This window comes from Polypterus senegalus, chromosome 14, assembly GCF_016835505.1.
Source record: "Polypterus senegalus isolate Bchr_013 chromosome 14, ASM1683550v1, whole genome shotgun sequence".
NCBI lineage: Eukaryota > Metazoa > Chordata > Cladistia > Polypteriformes > Polypteridae > Polypterus > Polypterus senegalus.
In genome coordinates, this window is record NC_053167.1 from 131,566,047 (window position 1) to 131,585,174 (window position 19,128).

A 19,128-nucleotide genomic window follows, 5' to 3' on the forward strand; every position below is an offset into this window, starting at 1 on the left:
CTGTGTGGCAGAAAAAGACAGAAATCAATTATTGGGCAGCCTGTCCAGTGCATAAACACACCCTGGACTGGACACCAATCCATCAAGGATTATCAGTATAAAAATAATAAAAGTAGGAGTACAACTGATAAAATACAATAATAACAACAGCAAAGAACATCAATAATATGATAACTGAGGACATCAGCTTGGCAGAATAAGAAAGATGCGAGTTACTGGGCAGTCTGTTCAATAACAAACTAGGAACAAATCCTGGATGGGATGCCAATCCATCACTAATCAATATAAAAGAATTCAAGTATGACTGATGAAATACACATATAGCAAAACAACACCATGATGAACAAGGGCATCAGCTTGGCAACACACTAATGCCAAGTCAGAATAAGACAGAAGTGAATCGCTGGGCACACGGATCAGTAACAGCCCTGGACAGGATGCTGATACATCACTTATTATCAATTTTAAAATAATAAGGGTGCAAGTGTAACTGACAAAAAAGGGGCATCACCTGTATAACAAATGAGAGCATTGACTTGGCAGCGCCAGGGGCTTATTTCCAGGCTTCTGTTTTGGTTATTTCTGATTTATTATGGTTCATGTTTTATATTATTTTGGTTATGTTTGTTTATTATTTCATGTTAAGGTGCCGTGCCTGGAAGTGATTCGGCATTCCTTGTGTTTTGTGGGGCCACCATGACGTTACTGCTGCCGGGTCCTCCCTCTGACTTTACCATGAGGGTCCCAGCAGTGGCTTTCTGTGATATTTCTGATTCTGAATTCTTTTCTGGTGTATTTGTATACCGTTTATTGGACTTCGCATTAGGACCTGTTAGCTTTGAAACCCTTTGCCTTATTTTTGCCTTGTTTGCTGTTTCCTGTTTGGGGCAGAGTGGTGGCTCTGAGGTAAGGATTTGCACTGGTAATCAGAAGGTTGCCGGTTCGAATCCCATAAATGGCAAAAGTGACTCTACTCTTTTGGGCTGTTGAGCAAGGCCCTGTGATGGACAGCTGGCAGCTCAGCCCGGCACACATCCAGGCCGATAGATGGTGTCTTCCCTGCAGCATGGAGGTGCCCCAGATTCCCGCAGGGCATCATGGGAGATAGAGTTCGACTTCACAGCCCTGCTGGGTGCCATTGTGTGACGCTGCAGGGAGCCCGGAAGTACTCCCAAGTCACGGGGACGGAAGAACAGAAGTACTTCCAGGCTGAAGAAAAATATAAGTCTTTATCTGACCCGGAAGTGCTATTGAATCACATGGACTGAAGGACAGGAGCACTTCTGGGTCAAGGACTATATAAGGGACTATGCGAGACCCAGCAAGCGGAGCCGGAGTTGGGAGGGAGTGTGACGGAGCTGCTGGGAGTGGAGGATTGGTTTATTATAGTGTATTGTTATTGTGATTATTGATTTATGGTGGTGGAGGTGCTTTGGGGCACTTTGAAGAAGAACATTAAAATACTTCTGGTTTCTTTTAAACCAGTGTCTGCATCAGTCTGTTGGGTTTCACGGAGCAACAGTGACCTCAAGCGTCCACATAGTGACAGCCCTTAACCTGTAATCGCTCCAGCCTGAGTATGAAGTTAACCTGCAGGGAAAAACCTGGGGGTTGGTGGCACAATTGGCACTCCAGCCTCCATAAAAAAACCTCACACTGGTTCAATTCCATCTGTACTCGTGTGGTGTTGAAGTGTCAACCGTTGCATGGCTGCACTCGGGTCCAAATCTGGGATCCTGAGTTGGTTCATCATGTGGTGGGTGTGGCAATGTGCTGTGTCAGCGTGTGCTCCTAACCTCTCTCTCTCCTGTTTGCTTGTGCTTCTCGTTATCCGTTTATTTGAATACATTCTTCATGAAAAATACTCGTCTAGTAAGAGGTTTAACCGTTCCTCTCCCCTTAGAGTCACACTCTTGTATATTTTGAACTTTTAAAGACAGCTCCCCATTTCTAGGTCTGTGTATGCCACAATCTGCCTGTGGTATTCGGGGGCTGGCTGCCAGGGATAAGGCCATTTCTCGGTAGGACAGTGACAGTCCTGGTCTGCTTTCTGGGCCTTTTTTAGTTGCTTCACAACCCCACCCTCGTCCCTCTCACCATATTTCAATGTTTCTGTCGTTTTAGCTGTTGCTTGGCTATATGACATGACAATAGCAAGTAAGGTTTTGATACGCAATAATGGTCTGTGGATACACAACGTGTTCAAATGAGTCGTTTGTTCTCTCACGGCATGTTTGTATTTCGACAGTTAGACAGTTATGTTCAATTTCTTTCATTATTTGTTTAGACGTGCAGTCTGAAGGTGTATCTCCTCCGTGCTTTACTGTTGTCGTTTGGCAGATTTGTTGGTTCGGGTGTTTTGAGCCCTGAAATCTGCGTGTCCTGTGGCTCTTCGTCATCCGCTCTCTTAGCAGCAGTCCTTTTAATGGAGTGTGACACACCGTTTACTTCAAATGTAGATTTAGCAGTTCATATTTTTATGAATAGAGCCGACAATTCCTTCAAATTCACATCGACTCCTACGCTATCTTCATATCACTGAACAACAGAAAGCACACACCGCACCTGTGACGACACACCATTCACATTTATCACTCGTGAGGCCGTTGAACACCAATGTATAATGTGAAAGGCTTTTCCCGTGTATCAAGTTATTTTTATTTTATTTTTATTTTTTTTAATTTATTATTATTATTATTATTATTTATTTTATTTTTTATTTTATTTTTAAATTTACGATGTGCTCTCTGCTCACATTTGTATGTCTAATAGGGTCTGTTTAGGAGAATTTTCTCAGACCAGGTTAACGAGACCACCTCTGATCTTTGTCCTTCACGCCCACCCCTGCTTTGAGCTCCGCCTTTTCGAGGCATTGGATTGGTTTAGAAATGCGACAGTCAGTGAGCCATCTAATTGTCCCCATCCAGTTTTAAGCAAAAATTTTCTCACGGTGGTCTCCAGACATATACAGTATATGGCTCCAGCAAGACTACCCTGCCCCTAACCCTAACCCACATACTCCTCAACTTCCTCCTTGAAGCCTTTATTTTGGAAATAAAAATGACCATCTTTACGGATATGGTGGAGATAACTTGAGAGTGGATGAAAAGAAATGAAAGGCCAATAATGTACGCCTTCAAACATTTTACGGTTTTATTATTTGTTCTCCTCACATTTCATAGAATAATCGACAGGATTTCATGTTCTGCCAAGTTTTGGTTTGAAATTTGAACCTTTTATTTTGATTTTTTTTTTCATTTTTTTCCCTGTTGCCCCCTCCCCATGTCTCACGGCATGCAGCGACTTTACAAACTTTTCGGACCCCTCCAGCTTTTTCTCACTCAGTTATGTTGCCGTCTTGTAATGAAGTCGTTTCAATTCGTTTTTTTTCCCCTCCTCAAGCAACACTGAATAACCCGGAATGGCAACACGAAAACAGATGTTTTAGAAAGGCTTGGAAATATAATAAAAATACAAAAACTGAACGATCCCATTGACACGAGTAGTCAGACCCTTTCCCTCAGTACTTCACCGAAACCCCCTGTGGCGGAGATTCCAGCCTGGACTCTTCTTGAGTCTGACCTGACAAGCTGCATTTGGGGATTTTCTGCCAATCTTCTCTGCCAGGATGGATGGACAGATGGAAACTGTTGGTGGATCCCCATTTTCAGGTATCTCCAGAGATGTTTTTGATTGGCCAGGCCACTTACCAACATTTTTTGGAGTCGCCCCTTAATATATTTCTATGTTGTCTTCGCTTTGTGACCCTTTGGCCCCGTCTGAGGTCCAGAGTGCTCTGATCAGGGGTTCATTATGGATATCTCTCTGGACTTTGCTCTTTTTAGCCTTCCCTCAATCCTGACCAGTTCCCCACTCTCTGATGCTGCCACCATTGGAATTGTATTGAGCAGGTGATGAGTGGTCATCTCCAGAGCTGACTCTTGGAGCTCCGGCCAGACAGTTCAATCTTGGTTTCATCAGACCAGACAGTCTCGTTTCTCACAGTCTGAGTGTCCTTTAGGTGCTGTGGCGGATGGCCGGGGCCCTTGCCTGGCTGGGATGCCTCTTCATTGTTTGGCCTGGTGGAACAAGTATGAACAGAACAGTACCTCCCCCGGGATGCTAGAGGGCAGCCCCTATACGTAAGACTGGTGCCTCGGATTTCAGCAGGGCTTATTGGGAGATGGAGTTCTCTACAACCCTGGTGGGATCCAGGGGTGCCGCCAGGGGGCACTGCACTGGTTCCTGAGCCCGTGTGGGTGGTTCATCTGCCACACCTTGAAGTGCAGCTGGAAATGGGTCATCAAACACCTAGAGCACTTGAAAAGGAGCCAGCAGCCACCACTCCTGGAGCCAGAGTCGGGAGGATGGAGACAAAGCTTTCCAGAGAGGAATGGAGGAGAAAGAAAAAGAAGAAGAAGAAAAGTATTGTGTTTGTGGGACTGTGTTGTGCCTGTGGGCGTTGGTAAGGAAAAAGAAAATAAAACATTTATTTGTTTTATCAGTGTGCCTCCTGCTTCTGTCTGTGTCGGGTTGAACGTTGATATAGCGCCTTTTGTCACAGTGCTTTTTGGAAAATTCCAAGTGGGCTTCTCTGTGTCCTTTACTGAGGAGAGACTTCTATTTGGCCACTCTGCCATAAAGCCCGGATCAGTGGAGTGTTGTAGAGATGGTTGTCCTTCTGGAAGTTTCTCCCATCTCCACACAGGTTCCCTGGTGATCAGCCAGAGTGACCATCAGGTTCTTGGTCAACTGTCTTACTAAGGCTCTTCTCCCATGATTGCTCAGTTTGGTTGGCCAGCCAGCTCTAGGAAGACTCTTGGTTGTCCTAGACTTCTTCCATTTAAGAATCATGGAGGCCATTGTTCTTCTGAGAACCTTCAATGCTGCAGACATTTTTTTTGTGGCCTCCAGATCTGAGCCTCATCACAATGCCGCTTCCAAGTGCCGCAGGCAATTCCTTTGACCTCATGGCTTGAGTTTTGCATATCTTTGGACCTCCTTAAGACAGGGTGGTGGTGTTTGTGTGAGCAGACCACAGGTGGACTCCAGACATCTCAGTGATGATCAATAGAATGGGGTGCACTGGAACCAAAGCAAAGCCTCTGAATATTTGTGTCAATGAGATATTTCATTTTTTTTTATTTATAAATTTGTAACCCAGCCACAGGGGATGCACAATCCAGTGTGTTTCTTCGTGCCGGTCCTAAGCCCGGATAAATGGGGAGGGTTACGTCAGGAAGGGCATCCGGTGTAAAATTTTGCCAGACCAACTTGCGGACAACAAAACAGATTTCCATACCGGATTCGTTAACAATGGTTAACAACGACCGCCACCAGTACTGTTAGCCAATAGGATTCTGGTGGAAATGGGGCTACTGTTGGCCGAAGAAGAAGAAAAAGAGGGGGGAGACGTGTCCGGAAGAAAGAGGAGGAATTGCAGGCCCTTTTATTAAGGACCTTGGAGTACTTCCGGTGCCAGGGTCACTGCCCAATGAAAGCACTTCCGGGTCGCGTGAAAGTCCATGGCAGCTGGGGAGTTTGTCTCCTTGCAAGTGCCCTCTTGTGGCACCCGGTGATCCCAGCAGGGTTGCACTTCAGGACTACAATTCCCTGCTGGTTTCCAACTGGGCACCGATATCCAGGGCTGCTGCCATCTAGCGTCCCGGGGGAACAAATATCCCCTCGAGACAGGCCTTCCCTTTGTTTATCTCGATTAAATAAATCATCAAAAAATGTGCTCCTTTGGGGATTTCTCTCCAAAAGACAGAATTTTACAGACATTTCATGACTCGTAAGCTTGGATTCAATTTTATTTTGTGCCCCAACCTGTCTGCTGTCATTGTGCCAAGCTTAGACATCACATCCAGACCGACACATCCTTGATTATGTCGACCCGTTTTATAAGTCGCTATGGATAAAAGTGTCTGTTAGGAGAACAAATGTAAAAGTAGAAAGAAAATGTGAAAAGCATTCTAGGAGGAACTCTGCAATTCCAAAGGAGGCCCCAAAGGGCTCCTGTTTCACACGTTGAGATAATTCTCCATAATTAATGACATAAATAGCGTGAACTATGAGTTAATTGATGATTCTGTGAGTGTGTGTGATGAACTGGCATCCCATCCAGGGTTGGTTCCTGTCTCACATGCTGTGCCAGTGGGATAAACTGCACCCCTGACCTGGGGATGTTCTGTTCTGCCCTGTTCAAGCAAACTCAAATGAACTGGAACACCCCCCCCCTCACCCCCCACCACTTTGTATTTTGGGGTTTCTTGATGCCCACCATACACGTCACTGATAAAGGTTTAACCAGTGGTGGACACTTTCCTCTGGCCAGTTGCTTTTGAATTGGGATTTCGACCCATACATAACACCCCCCACTCACTCAACGAGGTGATACAAACATTATTTTCAGACCCGGTGAGCTTTCATTTGTCTACGTCTTCCTCGTTTTCTTAAGGCCGCAGTCCCAAAACGGTCACAAGTAAACTTGCGCCACGGCGCTCCAATCGCCGCGTTCCGGGCCGCATCGCAATAAATCTTGATCCGCTCAGGAGATTGCCTAATCCAAAGGCGAAAGCAATGCAATCTGTCTGGACCTCATTGTCTCCATGGCTGGCGAGTCTCATTGAGCAAATGTATGTGTGCCTCTGTGTACCGTTATCACCGCCATTGGTAAAGTGGGCCATCCGTCAAAAGGGGCTCCTCTTATCTAAACAGATAAAGAAAGTGTATATTCTTCTAATCTGATCATCGGTGGGTTTTGGGGGGGGTGATAATCTGCACGATTGTTCCACCACCCCTGCTACTTGTAGGAAAGCCATTACCAGCGTGATGACACCGTGTTAATAAACAGGCTTAATGTGACAGGCCGACCTCGCTTAATCCATTAAAGTCTCGTGAAGAGAGCGGCATGCAGAACGGATGGCAGGCCACACGGCACAAAGAAGGAACGCATAGATGCTGGATCTGATGGTATGAATATTGTGATGGATGGCACGCATGGACCTGCACCCCTTTGGGGATGAAGCAAAGACACTTAACTGGCCGACAGGCCAATATAATGAAGGGCCCAGAGGAAGATAGCATGTCGTGATTACATTCTCCTCCAACACGCTAGAGGGCAGCATCCCTAGGCCTCAATCCCAAATCAGGCACCCACAATGTATGCTGGGATCTGTAGTCCCATGGGACTCCTGCCTGACCTAAAAGTGCTTCCTGTGGGCTATGCCCCGGTACCAGAATTAATCCCAGGTCCTACATAAAAGGAGCTACTCCGGATTATCCAGGCATTGGGAGAGGAGGATGGACAAATAAAAGAGAGAGGATACAGAATTGTATTACGTCTTGGCAACTGCGGAAAAAGAAGCCTTTGAAAGGTAACACAGTTGTAATAAACCTAGGCCGAAATCAAACAAATCACCAGGGCCAGAACATCACTATCAAAGAGAGCTTCAGGAGGTTGGCGAGTACAGATTGTGAAGGCCAGGGGGCGCCACAGAGCCCCAAACACAGCCCTGGGGTCAACTCAAAGGGGTGTTTACACCGAATACTTTGTGTAAATAAGCACAAAAGCAAGTCAACTCTCCTTCTCGCACTTTCTTTCCTTCTTTCTACCGCACTTCCATCCTCCCAGCTCCGACTCCCCTGAACAAGGCACTGCGGTCCTTCTTATTCTGGTGCCAGGGCTTTTGCCCGTTCAAAGCATTTCCAGGTCATACGGTCTCAGATCAAAATCTCAGATCTTTTCAAAGGGGGCATGTCACTTGCAGAAGTCAATATTCCCTAAACAATCTAATATAACAAGTATTGGCATAGCATTTAAATTCTGTCAGGTACAGGGTGGCAAAGGGAAATGGGAAATTTTGTGACTAGGTGTTGGCAACACTGGGGCATCGGCAGCTGTTTGGGACCACCGCAACCTCGTTTGGAAGCCCTTGCCATTTGTTCTAATGGAGCAGTTCGCTGTGAAAGCCTTTTGTAAGAATGGTGATCGTGTGACTGCGTCAGCGTCATTGCCAGTTAGGACACTGTGATGGTGTCCCGTCTGCTCATGCGACTACAACAAGGGGGGCATAATTTCAAAGAAATGGATTCAGCCTTAAAAACAAAGTCCCCAGGCGGAGCCACTTCACATACTGCTCGACAATCGATGGCAGCTATTCGACGACTGTTTTTGGAAGGCGTGTCATTTCACGCAACGGTGACATTCCAAGGCCCCCGAGATCCCCTGATCTCTCTGTTTGTGATTTGTCTCTGTGGGGACATCTTAAAAGCCAAGTGTACCGCACACGTGCTGCGACTATGGCTGAACTAAAAAGGAGGATTGAAGAGGAAATCGCTGGCACTCCTCTTGACATGTTACGTCAAGCAATGCAGAATTTCCACAAGAGGCTGTCAGAAGTGGACAGCACCTTCATGATGTTTTCTTCAAAACATAAAATGAGTATTGAATGAATATTAATTACCATCATTACCTGTACAATACATTTCATCATAAAATGTATTTTGTTAATGTGTTTATTCGTGCATTGAACGTCAATTGAAAATTTCCCTGCATAGTAAGTAATCTGGAGATGATTTAGAGTATAACGGGAGGATGTGTGTAGCTTGGATGCCAATACTCTGCCATTTTATATAAGAGATTTGAGCATCTGAGGATTTTGGTATCTCCTTCAGATTCAGAGAGCTGGCTGTATTTTGGTTTTTTACTCGTCTAGCAGGTGTTCATGATGGTCAAACAGATCTCCATTATAAGGTGCCCAAACGCGGGAGTGTTAGACTCAAGTGCACTCAAAATAGCAAAAGAGAGGGAGGCCACCAAAAGACCCACAAAACCAGTCCTTACTGGCCACTCTATAAAAGTGAGCCTCACCCCGAGCAGCCTGACCCCAACGTCTACCAACAGGCTTTGGCCTGTCCTTGTCCCAAAATGGAGAACAGGCTCTTATAGTTCTAAATACTTTACATGTCCCAAGATACACCAAGAGAAAGGAGAAACGTCACACCTTTGGCTTGAGGAGCAAGTCCACAAAGAACCTTTGTAAAACAAAAACAAATGTATTTTATTTTACTGTATATACTCGTATTTAAGTTCTCCCGCGGGTACGTCGAGGCTTGACTTTACCGTATAATTTGTGGTATTTTATAATGTCAGTCGTATAAGTTGAATGCGGAAAACTCCCGCTATTGGTCCAGGAGATCACGATATGCTAATGCCCACCTGAGAGAGTAACCACGGGGCAGACAACCTTTTTATTGTGCCAACGTGACCACACGGTGATACCCAAACAGTTCGAAGCGACGTTTGCACTGTTTTGTGTTTTTTGTATCTCACACCCTCATACACCTTTATCGTAAGAGCATCCCGTATCTACAATGGAGCGTTCGATCAGAAGAAAATATGAAGCTGGTTTTAAATTAAAAGTCGTTGAAGTAGCGAAAGAAATTGGTAACTGCGCTGCTGCAACAAAATTCGATGTTTCTGAGAAACTGATGAGACATTGGAGGAGGAAAGAAGATGTAAATAAAATAAAATGTACGTGTCGTATTTTTGAACAGGCGTATAAGTCGGGATCTGATTTTTATGATCAATTTACTTACACACAAGTATATACGGTAATTAAGAACAAAATGTCAAAAAACAAGAAGGAGGCAACTCACAACAAACAAATCCATACTGAAACTCAAAACAGAAGCAAACGTTTCCAAATCCAGAAACAGATAAAAGTAGCAAATGACGCCCTCCTTGGCAAACAATCACGATGAGCCACCGAGGGAGCTGAAATTCAAATACTGATTGGCGGGGGGGATGGGGGTGGTCCTTCAGCAGTGATGTCACTGTGACCCCGCCTCCTTGAGCACCACCCACGAAACACAAGCAACAGAAGAGAACGACATCTCACACACACACACACAGAGATACTATATAATTAACAGAACAATATTCACGTTTTTAAAAAGTACAGTGCACACGTAAAAAAATAAGAATTTAAACTAAGCAAAGATGATACAAAAAAAAAGAAATAAACATAAGGCAGGGAGCACACCCTGTGTGTAACGTAACACTGACACAGGCACATGTGTGTGAACTTCTGTACTCCAACTCGCGTCTCCGGCTGTTTAAGGTCCGCTACTTGTGAAAATAAAAAAGCGAAAGAGGCTCATCTAAAAAATAAATGTAAGATCAAAGGAATGTATATGGCACAGAGTGGACTAAAACGTCATCCGAGTTTCTGTTGCACTAAATTCAACCTCCCGGCTGTGCTCTCTGCACTTTTTTCCGACACCGTCATCTATCGGCACAACTCCAGACCACCGGGGGCCAAAGCAGATGACAACTTATCACTGAGACCTCGATAGAATGTAACTCTCCATTGGGTACGTCTTTCAAAAATGTTCTGTTCAAGGGACGGTCACAGACCCTCCACAGCCAACAGTTAACATCAGCAAGAGCACATCAGCCGACGCCATTTACACCTCACGCGTGAGTCGGCCTCCGCTGTCCTTTAACAGTCACTGAGCTACCGCAAGTCTGTTTGGGCTCCGTCTGAACTGTGTCACATTGTTAATGTGCAGGGGATTAAGGTGGTCTGCTATCACGTGTAACTATCGTGCGGATCATCGATCTAATCTTTCTTTCTTTATATACAGGGTGGCCCACGAAAAAGTAGCCCGCCTTCCTGCCAGAGTGGCGCGCCAATTGACTACCCTCATCACGAAAGCTGTGTAGACGTAGTGCAAACGTGCGAGTACGAGCTGAGCGACATGTATTGACGCACAAGGAGATCATTTTCAGCACTTTCTGTAAAGAGTGAGTAAAGATTTTTGCATTTCAAGTTCTTTCTTTCTTTATGGAAGGGCGCCTTTTTTCGCCAGGGAGGCGGGCTACTTTTTCGTGGGCCACCCTGTATTAGACATTGAGGCGAATGGCTGGGAGTGGTACCCAACCGGGACACCCACGAGGACCAGAGGAGGGCTTGCGCCTCCTCCAGACCACGAGGGGGGCGACCGCCCTGGTTGCACTGGGGACCATGGGTGCAGAGTTTGGAAGCTCAACCCTGCCTGAAGAGCCCTGGACCTCAGCACTTCCACCACACCAGGAAGTGCTGAGGTGAAGAAGACTGGGGACACCCGGAGGGCTTCCGGCTGCGCAGCCGGACATTTCCGCCACACAGGGGAGTGTCCGCGGAGGAGTGTCGGGAAGCAGCTGGAGCCCATCCGGGCTGGTATAAAAGGGGCCGCCTCCCTTCATTCAAGGACTGGAGTCGGGTGGAAGTGGACGAGAGTCTGGAGTGGAGGCGGCCAGAAGGCAGGCACTGGACTGGGAGGCCTGGACTTTGGGGGATCGGTGCTGGAGGCACTGGGTTTGTGCACGGACTAACTTGTAAATATTGTACATAATAAATGTGTGTGTTGGGTGACAAAACGATGTCCGTCTGTCTGTGTCCGGGCCACGTTCCACAACATATATAAAAACGAAAGACTGTGTGTGTATGGAGCAGTCTGCTGTCGTCATGCTCAACCACAGCCACTAGATGGCGCACCATAGTAAACTGCTAGGGAGTTTTTGGGTTGTTTTTTGCCCCGAAGACCACATGCAGCTCATTCATGTGTATGTATGTATATACCAGGGTGAGCCAAAGTGAAGTACCCCATGTGTGAGGTAGAGGCAGCCGAGTGGGTTGGGGTGGGGGGGTCCTTTGAGTTTTGTAAGTCCGGTGCGCACTGTGCTTTCGCTGTCAAAGCGTTCTTCAAAAACAATGAATCCATCATCACTACGCAACACTCCTTCTGAACGCACTTCAGCATTCCTCCTAGCGATGACGTCACAAATCGGGAAACAATTCTTCAGTGGGTTAGTAAGTTTAGACAGACAGGTACAACATTGAACAGAAAATCTCCCGGCCGTCCTTGGACTGTACGAACGTCTGAAAACATCCAAGCTGTAAGGGCGTCCATTTTGCAGTCTCCTAGACGTTCAGCGCGCTTCTGCCTCAGGCATTTCCAACACGTCTTTGATTTTGCATGGCGACCGTAATTTCCATCCATACAAAATGATGGTAGTGCAGGAACTCGATGAGGGAGACTGGGAGAGCCATAGAGAGTTTTGAGCGAACGTTTGGCAAACTGTTCATCGAGATGCCATCGTCCTGTGACGTCAGCGACGAGGCACATTTCCATTTGAATGGTTGCATAAGGAGGCAAAACTTTCACTACTGGCCTGAAACCATTTGCCATTGTAGGCCCTTAGCTTATTAAGGATGGATGGAGCAACGGTCACCATCACTTCAGAACGTTACATTGAAATGCTAAAGAACTGGAAGAAATCGATGTAGTGGATGCCTGGTTGTCAACAGGATGGAGCGACAGCTCATACGGCGTGGAGATCCATGCAAGTTTTGTGGGAGATGTTTCCACGGAAGCTGATCTCCCTGCGCGGCGATGTTGGGTGTCCTTCACATTCGCCTGACCTCGCTCTGCGCGACTTCATCTTGTGGGGCTCTCTCAAGTCGAAGGTATACACACACCGACCTCAAAACTCTGAAGCCCTCAAGGACGCTATTCCCTTTGAAATGGCCGAATGAGTCATGCGAGCGTTCAGAAATCGTCTCAAAGAGTGCATCGCTAATGATGGCCACCACCTTGACGACATCATGTTTAAAACACAATGAAAACAAATCTATTTTGTACCCCTTTTCTTCTGTCGTAATTAAATTTATTTTTTGTAGAATAAACGTTTGAAATGTGGTACTTCTTTCTGGCTCACCCTGTATATATATAAACTGCTCAAAAAAATTAAAGGAACACTTTGAAAACACATCAGATCTCAATGGGAAAAAGAAATCCTCCTGGATATCTATACTGATATAGACTGGGTAATGTGTTAGGAACGAAAGGATGCCACATCGTTTGATGGAAATGAAAATGATCAACCTACAGAGCCCTGAATTCAAAGACGCCCCAAAAATCAGAGTGAAAAAATGATGTGGCAGGCTAGTCCATTTTGCCCAAATTGAATTGCAGCAACTCCAAATTGTACGCAGCACTTTGTATGGCCCCTGTGTTCTTGTATACATGCCTGACAACATCGGTGCATGCTTCTAATGCGATGACAGATGGTGTTGTGGGGGATCTCCTCCCAGATCTGGACCAGGGCATCACTGAGCTCCTGGACAGTCTGAGGTGCAACCTGGTGGCATTGGATGGACCAAAACATAATGTCCCAGAGGTGTTCTATTGGATTTAGGTCAGGAAAGTGTGGTGGCCAGTCAATGGTATCAATTCCTTCATCCTCCAGGAACTGCCTGCATACTCTTACCACATGAGGCCAGGAATTGTCGTGCACCAGGAGCCACTGTACCAGCATAGGGTCTGACAATAGGTCCAAGGATTTCATCCTGATACCTAATGGCAGCCAAGGTGCCTTTATCAAGCCTGTAGCGGTCTGTGTGACCCTCCATGGATATGCCTCCCCAGACAATCATTAACCCACCACCAAACTGCTCATGCTGAATGATGTTCCAGGCAGCATAATGTTCTCCATGGCTTCTCCAGACCCTTTCACTTCTGTCACGTGCTCAGGGTGAACCTGCTCTCATCTGTAAAAAGCACAGGGCACCAGTGGTGCATCTGCCAATTCTGGTATTCTATGGCAAATGCCAATCGAGCTGCATGCTGCTGGGCAGTGAGCTCAGGGCCCATTAGAGGACATGGGGCCCTTGGGTCACCCTCATGAAGTCTTTCTGGTTGTTTGGTCAGAGACATTCACACCAGTGGCCTGCTGGAGGTCATTTTGTAGGGCTCTGGCAGTGCTCATCCTGTTCCTCCTTGCCCAAAGGAGCAGATACTGGTCCTGCTGATGGGTTATGGACCTTCTATGGCCCTCTCCAGCTCTCCTAGAGTAACTGCTTGTCTCCTAGAATCTCCTCCATGCCCTTGAGACTGTGCAGGGAGACACAGCAAACCTTCTGGCAATGACACGTATTGATGTGCCATCCTGGAGAAGTTGGACTACCTGTGCAACTTCTATAGGGTCCAGGTATCGCCTCATGCTACCAGTAGTGACACTGACTGTAGCCAAATGCAAAACTAGTGAAGAAACAGTCAGAAAAGATGAGGAGGGAAAAATGTCAGTGGCCTCCACCTGTTAAACCATTCCTGTTTTGGGGGTCATCTCATTGTCGCCCCTCTAGTGCATCTGTTGTTAATTTCATTAACACCACAGCAGCTGAAACTGATTAACAACCCCCTCTGCTACTCAACTGACCAGATTAATATCCCATAAGTTTCATTGACTTTATGCTATACTCGGATTAAAAGTGTTCCTTTAATTCTTTTGAGCAGTATATATATATATATATATATATATATATATATATATATATATATATATATATATATATATATATGTATAGTGTGGTCCAGATCTAATTACATAATTATCATTACGCTATAACTTATTAAGTTTATTACATAGAAAATCACCTGAAAAATCCTGGACCATCGAGAAGTATGCGAACTGACGACATGAAGAATTGTCTTCACGCCAAACTGGAATCGTCCCCACATAAATCAAAGTCATCCAGGCGATCGGAATCTGCATAATTAGAGCTGGACCACCCTATATATATGTGTACGAGGACACTGAGACGAGAAGCAGATCAGATAGGTGTTAGTAACAGTTTAGAAGTATCATATTAGTTATATTTAAGTACTAATGGCTAACAAACAGAAATGCAGTTTGCACAGCTAATCAGCAGCTCTAGTCAGGGTGTGCTAAACTGAAGTAAAACTAAATACCCCCCAAATGTTAAAAATGCCTTTAATGATTTGAATGCAATTTGGTGAATTTATAGAAAAAAGAAAATTAGCTCCCCCATATCTTGTTACGTGTTGATATTTATTAACGTTATGTTAATACACAACATCATGTGCTGCGCTGAGAACGGGCTTTATGCAAACGAAGGACAGAGCAGAAATGATTAATGGGCCACACAAACATCGGCACTCACCAACAGGGTGGCTGGACGGATGACTAAAAAAGAGGCGGATGTCCTGGACGGGAAAAAAGAGACGGGGTAACGATTGCCGTGTACAGTCAGGTGTGAAATGGAAGGAGAAAGTTTGGCGAGGCTCAGTGGTTAGCAGGTGCCCTATAAACCTCAAGTGAGGGGGCCGGGCGCTGTGGCTGTGAGTGGAGCCAGTGGTCTACTAACAGCAGAAAAAGGGCAGACAGAGAGAAGTCGAGGCGTCCCGGGACCGGAGACAAGCCGGCGCCGATAGCATTAGTTAAAACTGAACGACCCTTAAGGCTACTTCACGGCAATATACATTGGCATCTATGGACCCCAGAGCATGATGTCCAAAATCAGTTACATTGACATTCACATCTGCGGACTTTTTAGGAAGACCACAAACAACTGACAAAAACAAAAAAAACGAAATAGTGGAGTGAACAACGTAAACTGATGAAAATCAGAAATATATTAATGATAATTTACAATGTACTCAAGTATCACATCATTCATATTGATAACTCATCTCAGTTCTTCCTGTCAAATTGGGCTTTGCAGTGACCATCAACAACAGCCAAGTGACAAGGAAAAGCAGGAAGTGACACTGGAGTGCAGAGCGGGTTCAAGAGGAAGCAGCTCCAGTGAGCCCTGATAGCGTTATTACTTTTATTATTATTTGTCTGACACCTTTATCCATTTATCCAAAGTGACTTACAACCGTGTCCCTCGGGGAATCCTGTGGGGGGTGCTCCGGGAGTATGGGGTACCGGACCCCCTAATAAGAGCTGTTCGGTCTCTATACAACCGGTGTCAGAGCTTGGTCCGCATTGCCGGCAGTAAGTCGAACCCGTTTCCATTGAGAGTTGGACTCCGCCAGGGCTGCCCTTTGTCACTGATTCTGTTCATAACTTTTATGGACAGAATTTCTAGGTGCAGCCAGGGTGTTGAAGGGGTCCGGTTTGGTGGACTCAGGATTGGGTCACTGCTTTTTGCAGATGATGTTGTCCTGTTTGCTTCATCAGGCCGTGATCTTCAGCTCTCTGGATCGGTTTGCAGCTGAGTGTGAAGCGGCTGGGATGAGAATCAGCACCTCCAAATCCGAGAGCATGGTCCTCAGCCGGAAAAGGGTGGAGTACCCTCTCAGGGTTGGAGGAGAGATCCTGCCCCAAGTGGAGGAGTTCAAGTATCTCTGGGTCTTGTTCACGAGTGAGGGAAGAATGGAGCGTGAGATCGACAGGCGGATCGGTGTGGCGTCCACAGCGATGCGGGCTCTGCATCGGTCTGTCGTGGTGAAAAAGGAGCTGAGCCGTAAGTCAAAGCTCTCAATTTACCAGTCGATCTACGCTCCTACCCTCACCTATGGTCACGAGCTATGGGTAGTGACCGAAAGAACGAGATTGCGAATACAAGCGGCTGAAATGAGTTTCCTCCGCAGGGTGTCTGGGCTTTCCCTTAAAGATAGGGTGAGAAGCTCAGTCATCCAGGAGGAGCTCAGAGTAGAGCCGCTGCTCCTCCGCATCGAGAGGAGTCAGATGAGGTGGCTTGGGCATCTGATCAGGATGCCTGCCTGGTGAGGTGTTCTGGGCACGTCCAACCAGGAGGAGGCCCCGGGGAAGACCCAGGACACGCTGGAGGGACTATGTCTCCTGGCTGGCCTGGGAACGCCTTGGGATTCTCCCGGAAGAGCTGGAAGAAGTGGCCGGGGAGAGGGAAGTCTGGGCATCTCTGCTTAAGCTGCTGCCCCTGAGACCCGACCTCGGATAAGCGGAAGAGGATGGATGGATGGACTTACAAAATTTGACATAAATCGGTTTCATTTTTTTTTTTTCTTTCCAACTGACACACAGGCAGGTGAAGTGATTTACTCAAACAGGGGCACACAGTGGCAGTAGCAGGATTTGAACCCACAACCTCAGGGTTTGAAGTGTACAGCCTTAACCAGTACACCACAATGCCAGCTAAAAGAGTAGAAGCCCTTTGGAAATTAAAAAAAAAAACAAAGAGCCCACTCGGCTCTCTACCCATTTAACCACTGGCACCATTGACTTATGAAATTTCCCCAATAAATTCGAGTGACACAGCTAGTTTTTCAGTAAGACTCGCTGTGTCTCACTTTGCCCCTTTCCTTCTTTCTGACTATCAAGACAATGACCTCTGAAAAGCCCCCCCACTCCCCCAATGTGCCCATCAGTGTAAGGCCATGTAGCCAACTGAAGTCACACTCCTTTATTTCCTTCTTTACTGGTGTATTGTTAATGGATTCTAAGCTGCTTCATCACTTACTGACAGTCTTACTGCCAAATGGCACACACAATATGCCCAGAGCTCCTGGGCAGCAAAAAAAAAAAAAAAACAGGCTGGAAAAGGTGCCACACAACCAAAAAAAAGGTGAGGGGCAAACGGTGAAAACGAGTCAAAGAACAAACATGGAGAGAACATGGAAGATAGATAGATAGATAGATAGATAGATAGATAGATAGATAGATAGATAGATAGGAAAGGCACTATATAATTGATAGATAGATAGATAGATAGATAGATAGATAGATAGATAGATAGATAGATAGATAGATAGATAGATAGATAGATAGGAAAGGCACTATATGATAGATAGATAGATAGATAGATAGATAGATAGATAGATAGATAGATAGATAGATAGATAGATAGATAGGAAAGGAACTATATGATAGATAGATAGATAGATAGATAGATAGATAGACAGATGTGTATGCCGGTCACCTGCTCTCAGCCCTTATCTGGTATTTTTATTTTTCTATTTCTTCTGTATTTGTATTTTCCATTGTGACCTTTGCGTGTAAACAGAGGTGACGTTTTCTCCACGAGGTTTCCGGTGTTGGCAGCACAGGTGGAGCGCTGAGGGGTCCACAGGGTGGGCTGATCAGTCTTTTCCGTTAGACGAGGCGCCCGTCCCGTCTCGTTTGTCACGGCGCCACAGAGTGGAGATGTTTCACGTTGGTTGCTCTTTCAGGTGAGCCTTTCTGCCTGCTGCTGCAGTTTGAGTCCAGTGCCCCACCTGCCCATCATATAGTGCCTTTCATCTCTGTTGGTCTCTGTGTCGTTCCCCCCATGGCAGGATTCACACCCCTCTACCCCCCACCATGTCTCTTCCCTACTTTGCCCTGAAGTGATTCTGCTTGCCCACCTCACACAACCCAAAGGCCACCATCCCTGCCAGCCTCACCCGCTCCTTGGCACGTTAATCCCGGCACGGAGCCGATGTGAAAATTGATCGAGAAGAAATGTAATTACATTTTAAATCTCCCGGAACATAAAATATTAATCTTCCAGTGGTTAAAATCCACAGATAATGAAAATTTCTTTTATAAATATGTATGCTCCCAAGTAACAATATAATAGAAGTGGCGAAAAACAGCAAGCCGAATTGCAGGAGATTAAGATGGAGCCCTGCAGAAAGGCCTGTGTTGCGCGCAGAAATTGGTTTAATTAATAGCACATTTTAGATAATGATTACAGTGTAATTGCACTGACTAGCAGAATGTCATTAAACATATCCATAGTCCTTTACAACACCCTCAGGCTAAAAATAATGAGTTACATTGGAAATCACTATGCAACAGGTTCATAAATAACATTTAAGCCCATACAAGGCAAGTACTTATAAATAATAAATATTTGCCTTTTGTAATTGAACAAAAAATGACTGCCTCCTTTTTTTCTCGGGTGCTGTCGACTGTCATGTTGCGGCAGGGAGAAAAAGATTTTTCTCATTTTTTTCCCGGTTCGCACTGAATAATTTATTCCGAGACTAATAGTCAACACTGTCAAGCGGGGAGTTTAAAATATACCTGCGCCCAGATTAATGCCAGCGCCAGCGCCGAGGTGATTATTCGTAGCTCCCAGATATTTTGAAGAATGCCTGGCCTGTATATACTCGGGCGGGGGCGCGCGCGCGGTAAATCATTACCATCCAATTACATCCTCCCTCCATAAACCCACTCTGGTATTTAAAGCAGATGAGGCGGCGGCGGCAGCAGCGGTGGTGGGTTGGCATCCACAGCAGGTGAGGGGCTGAGCTCACGGAGGACGTGTTTACCAAGCGCCGGCTCAAGGGCCGAATCTGTAAACG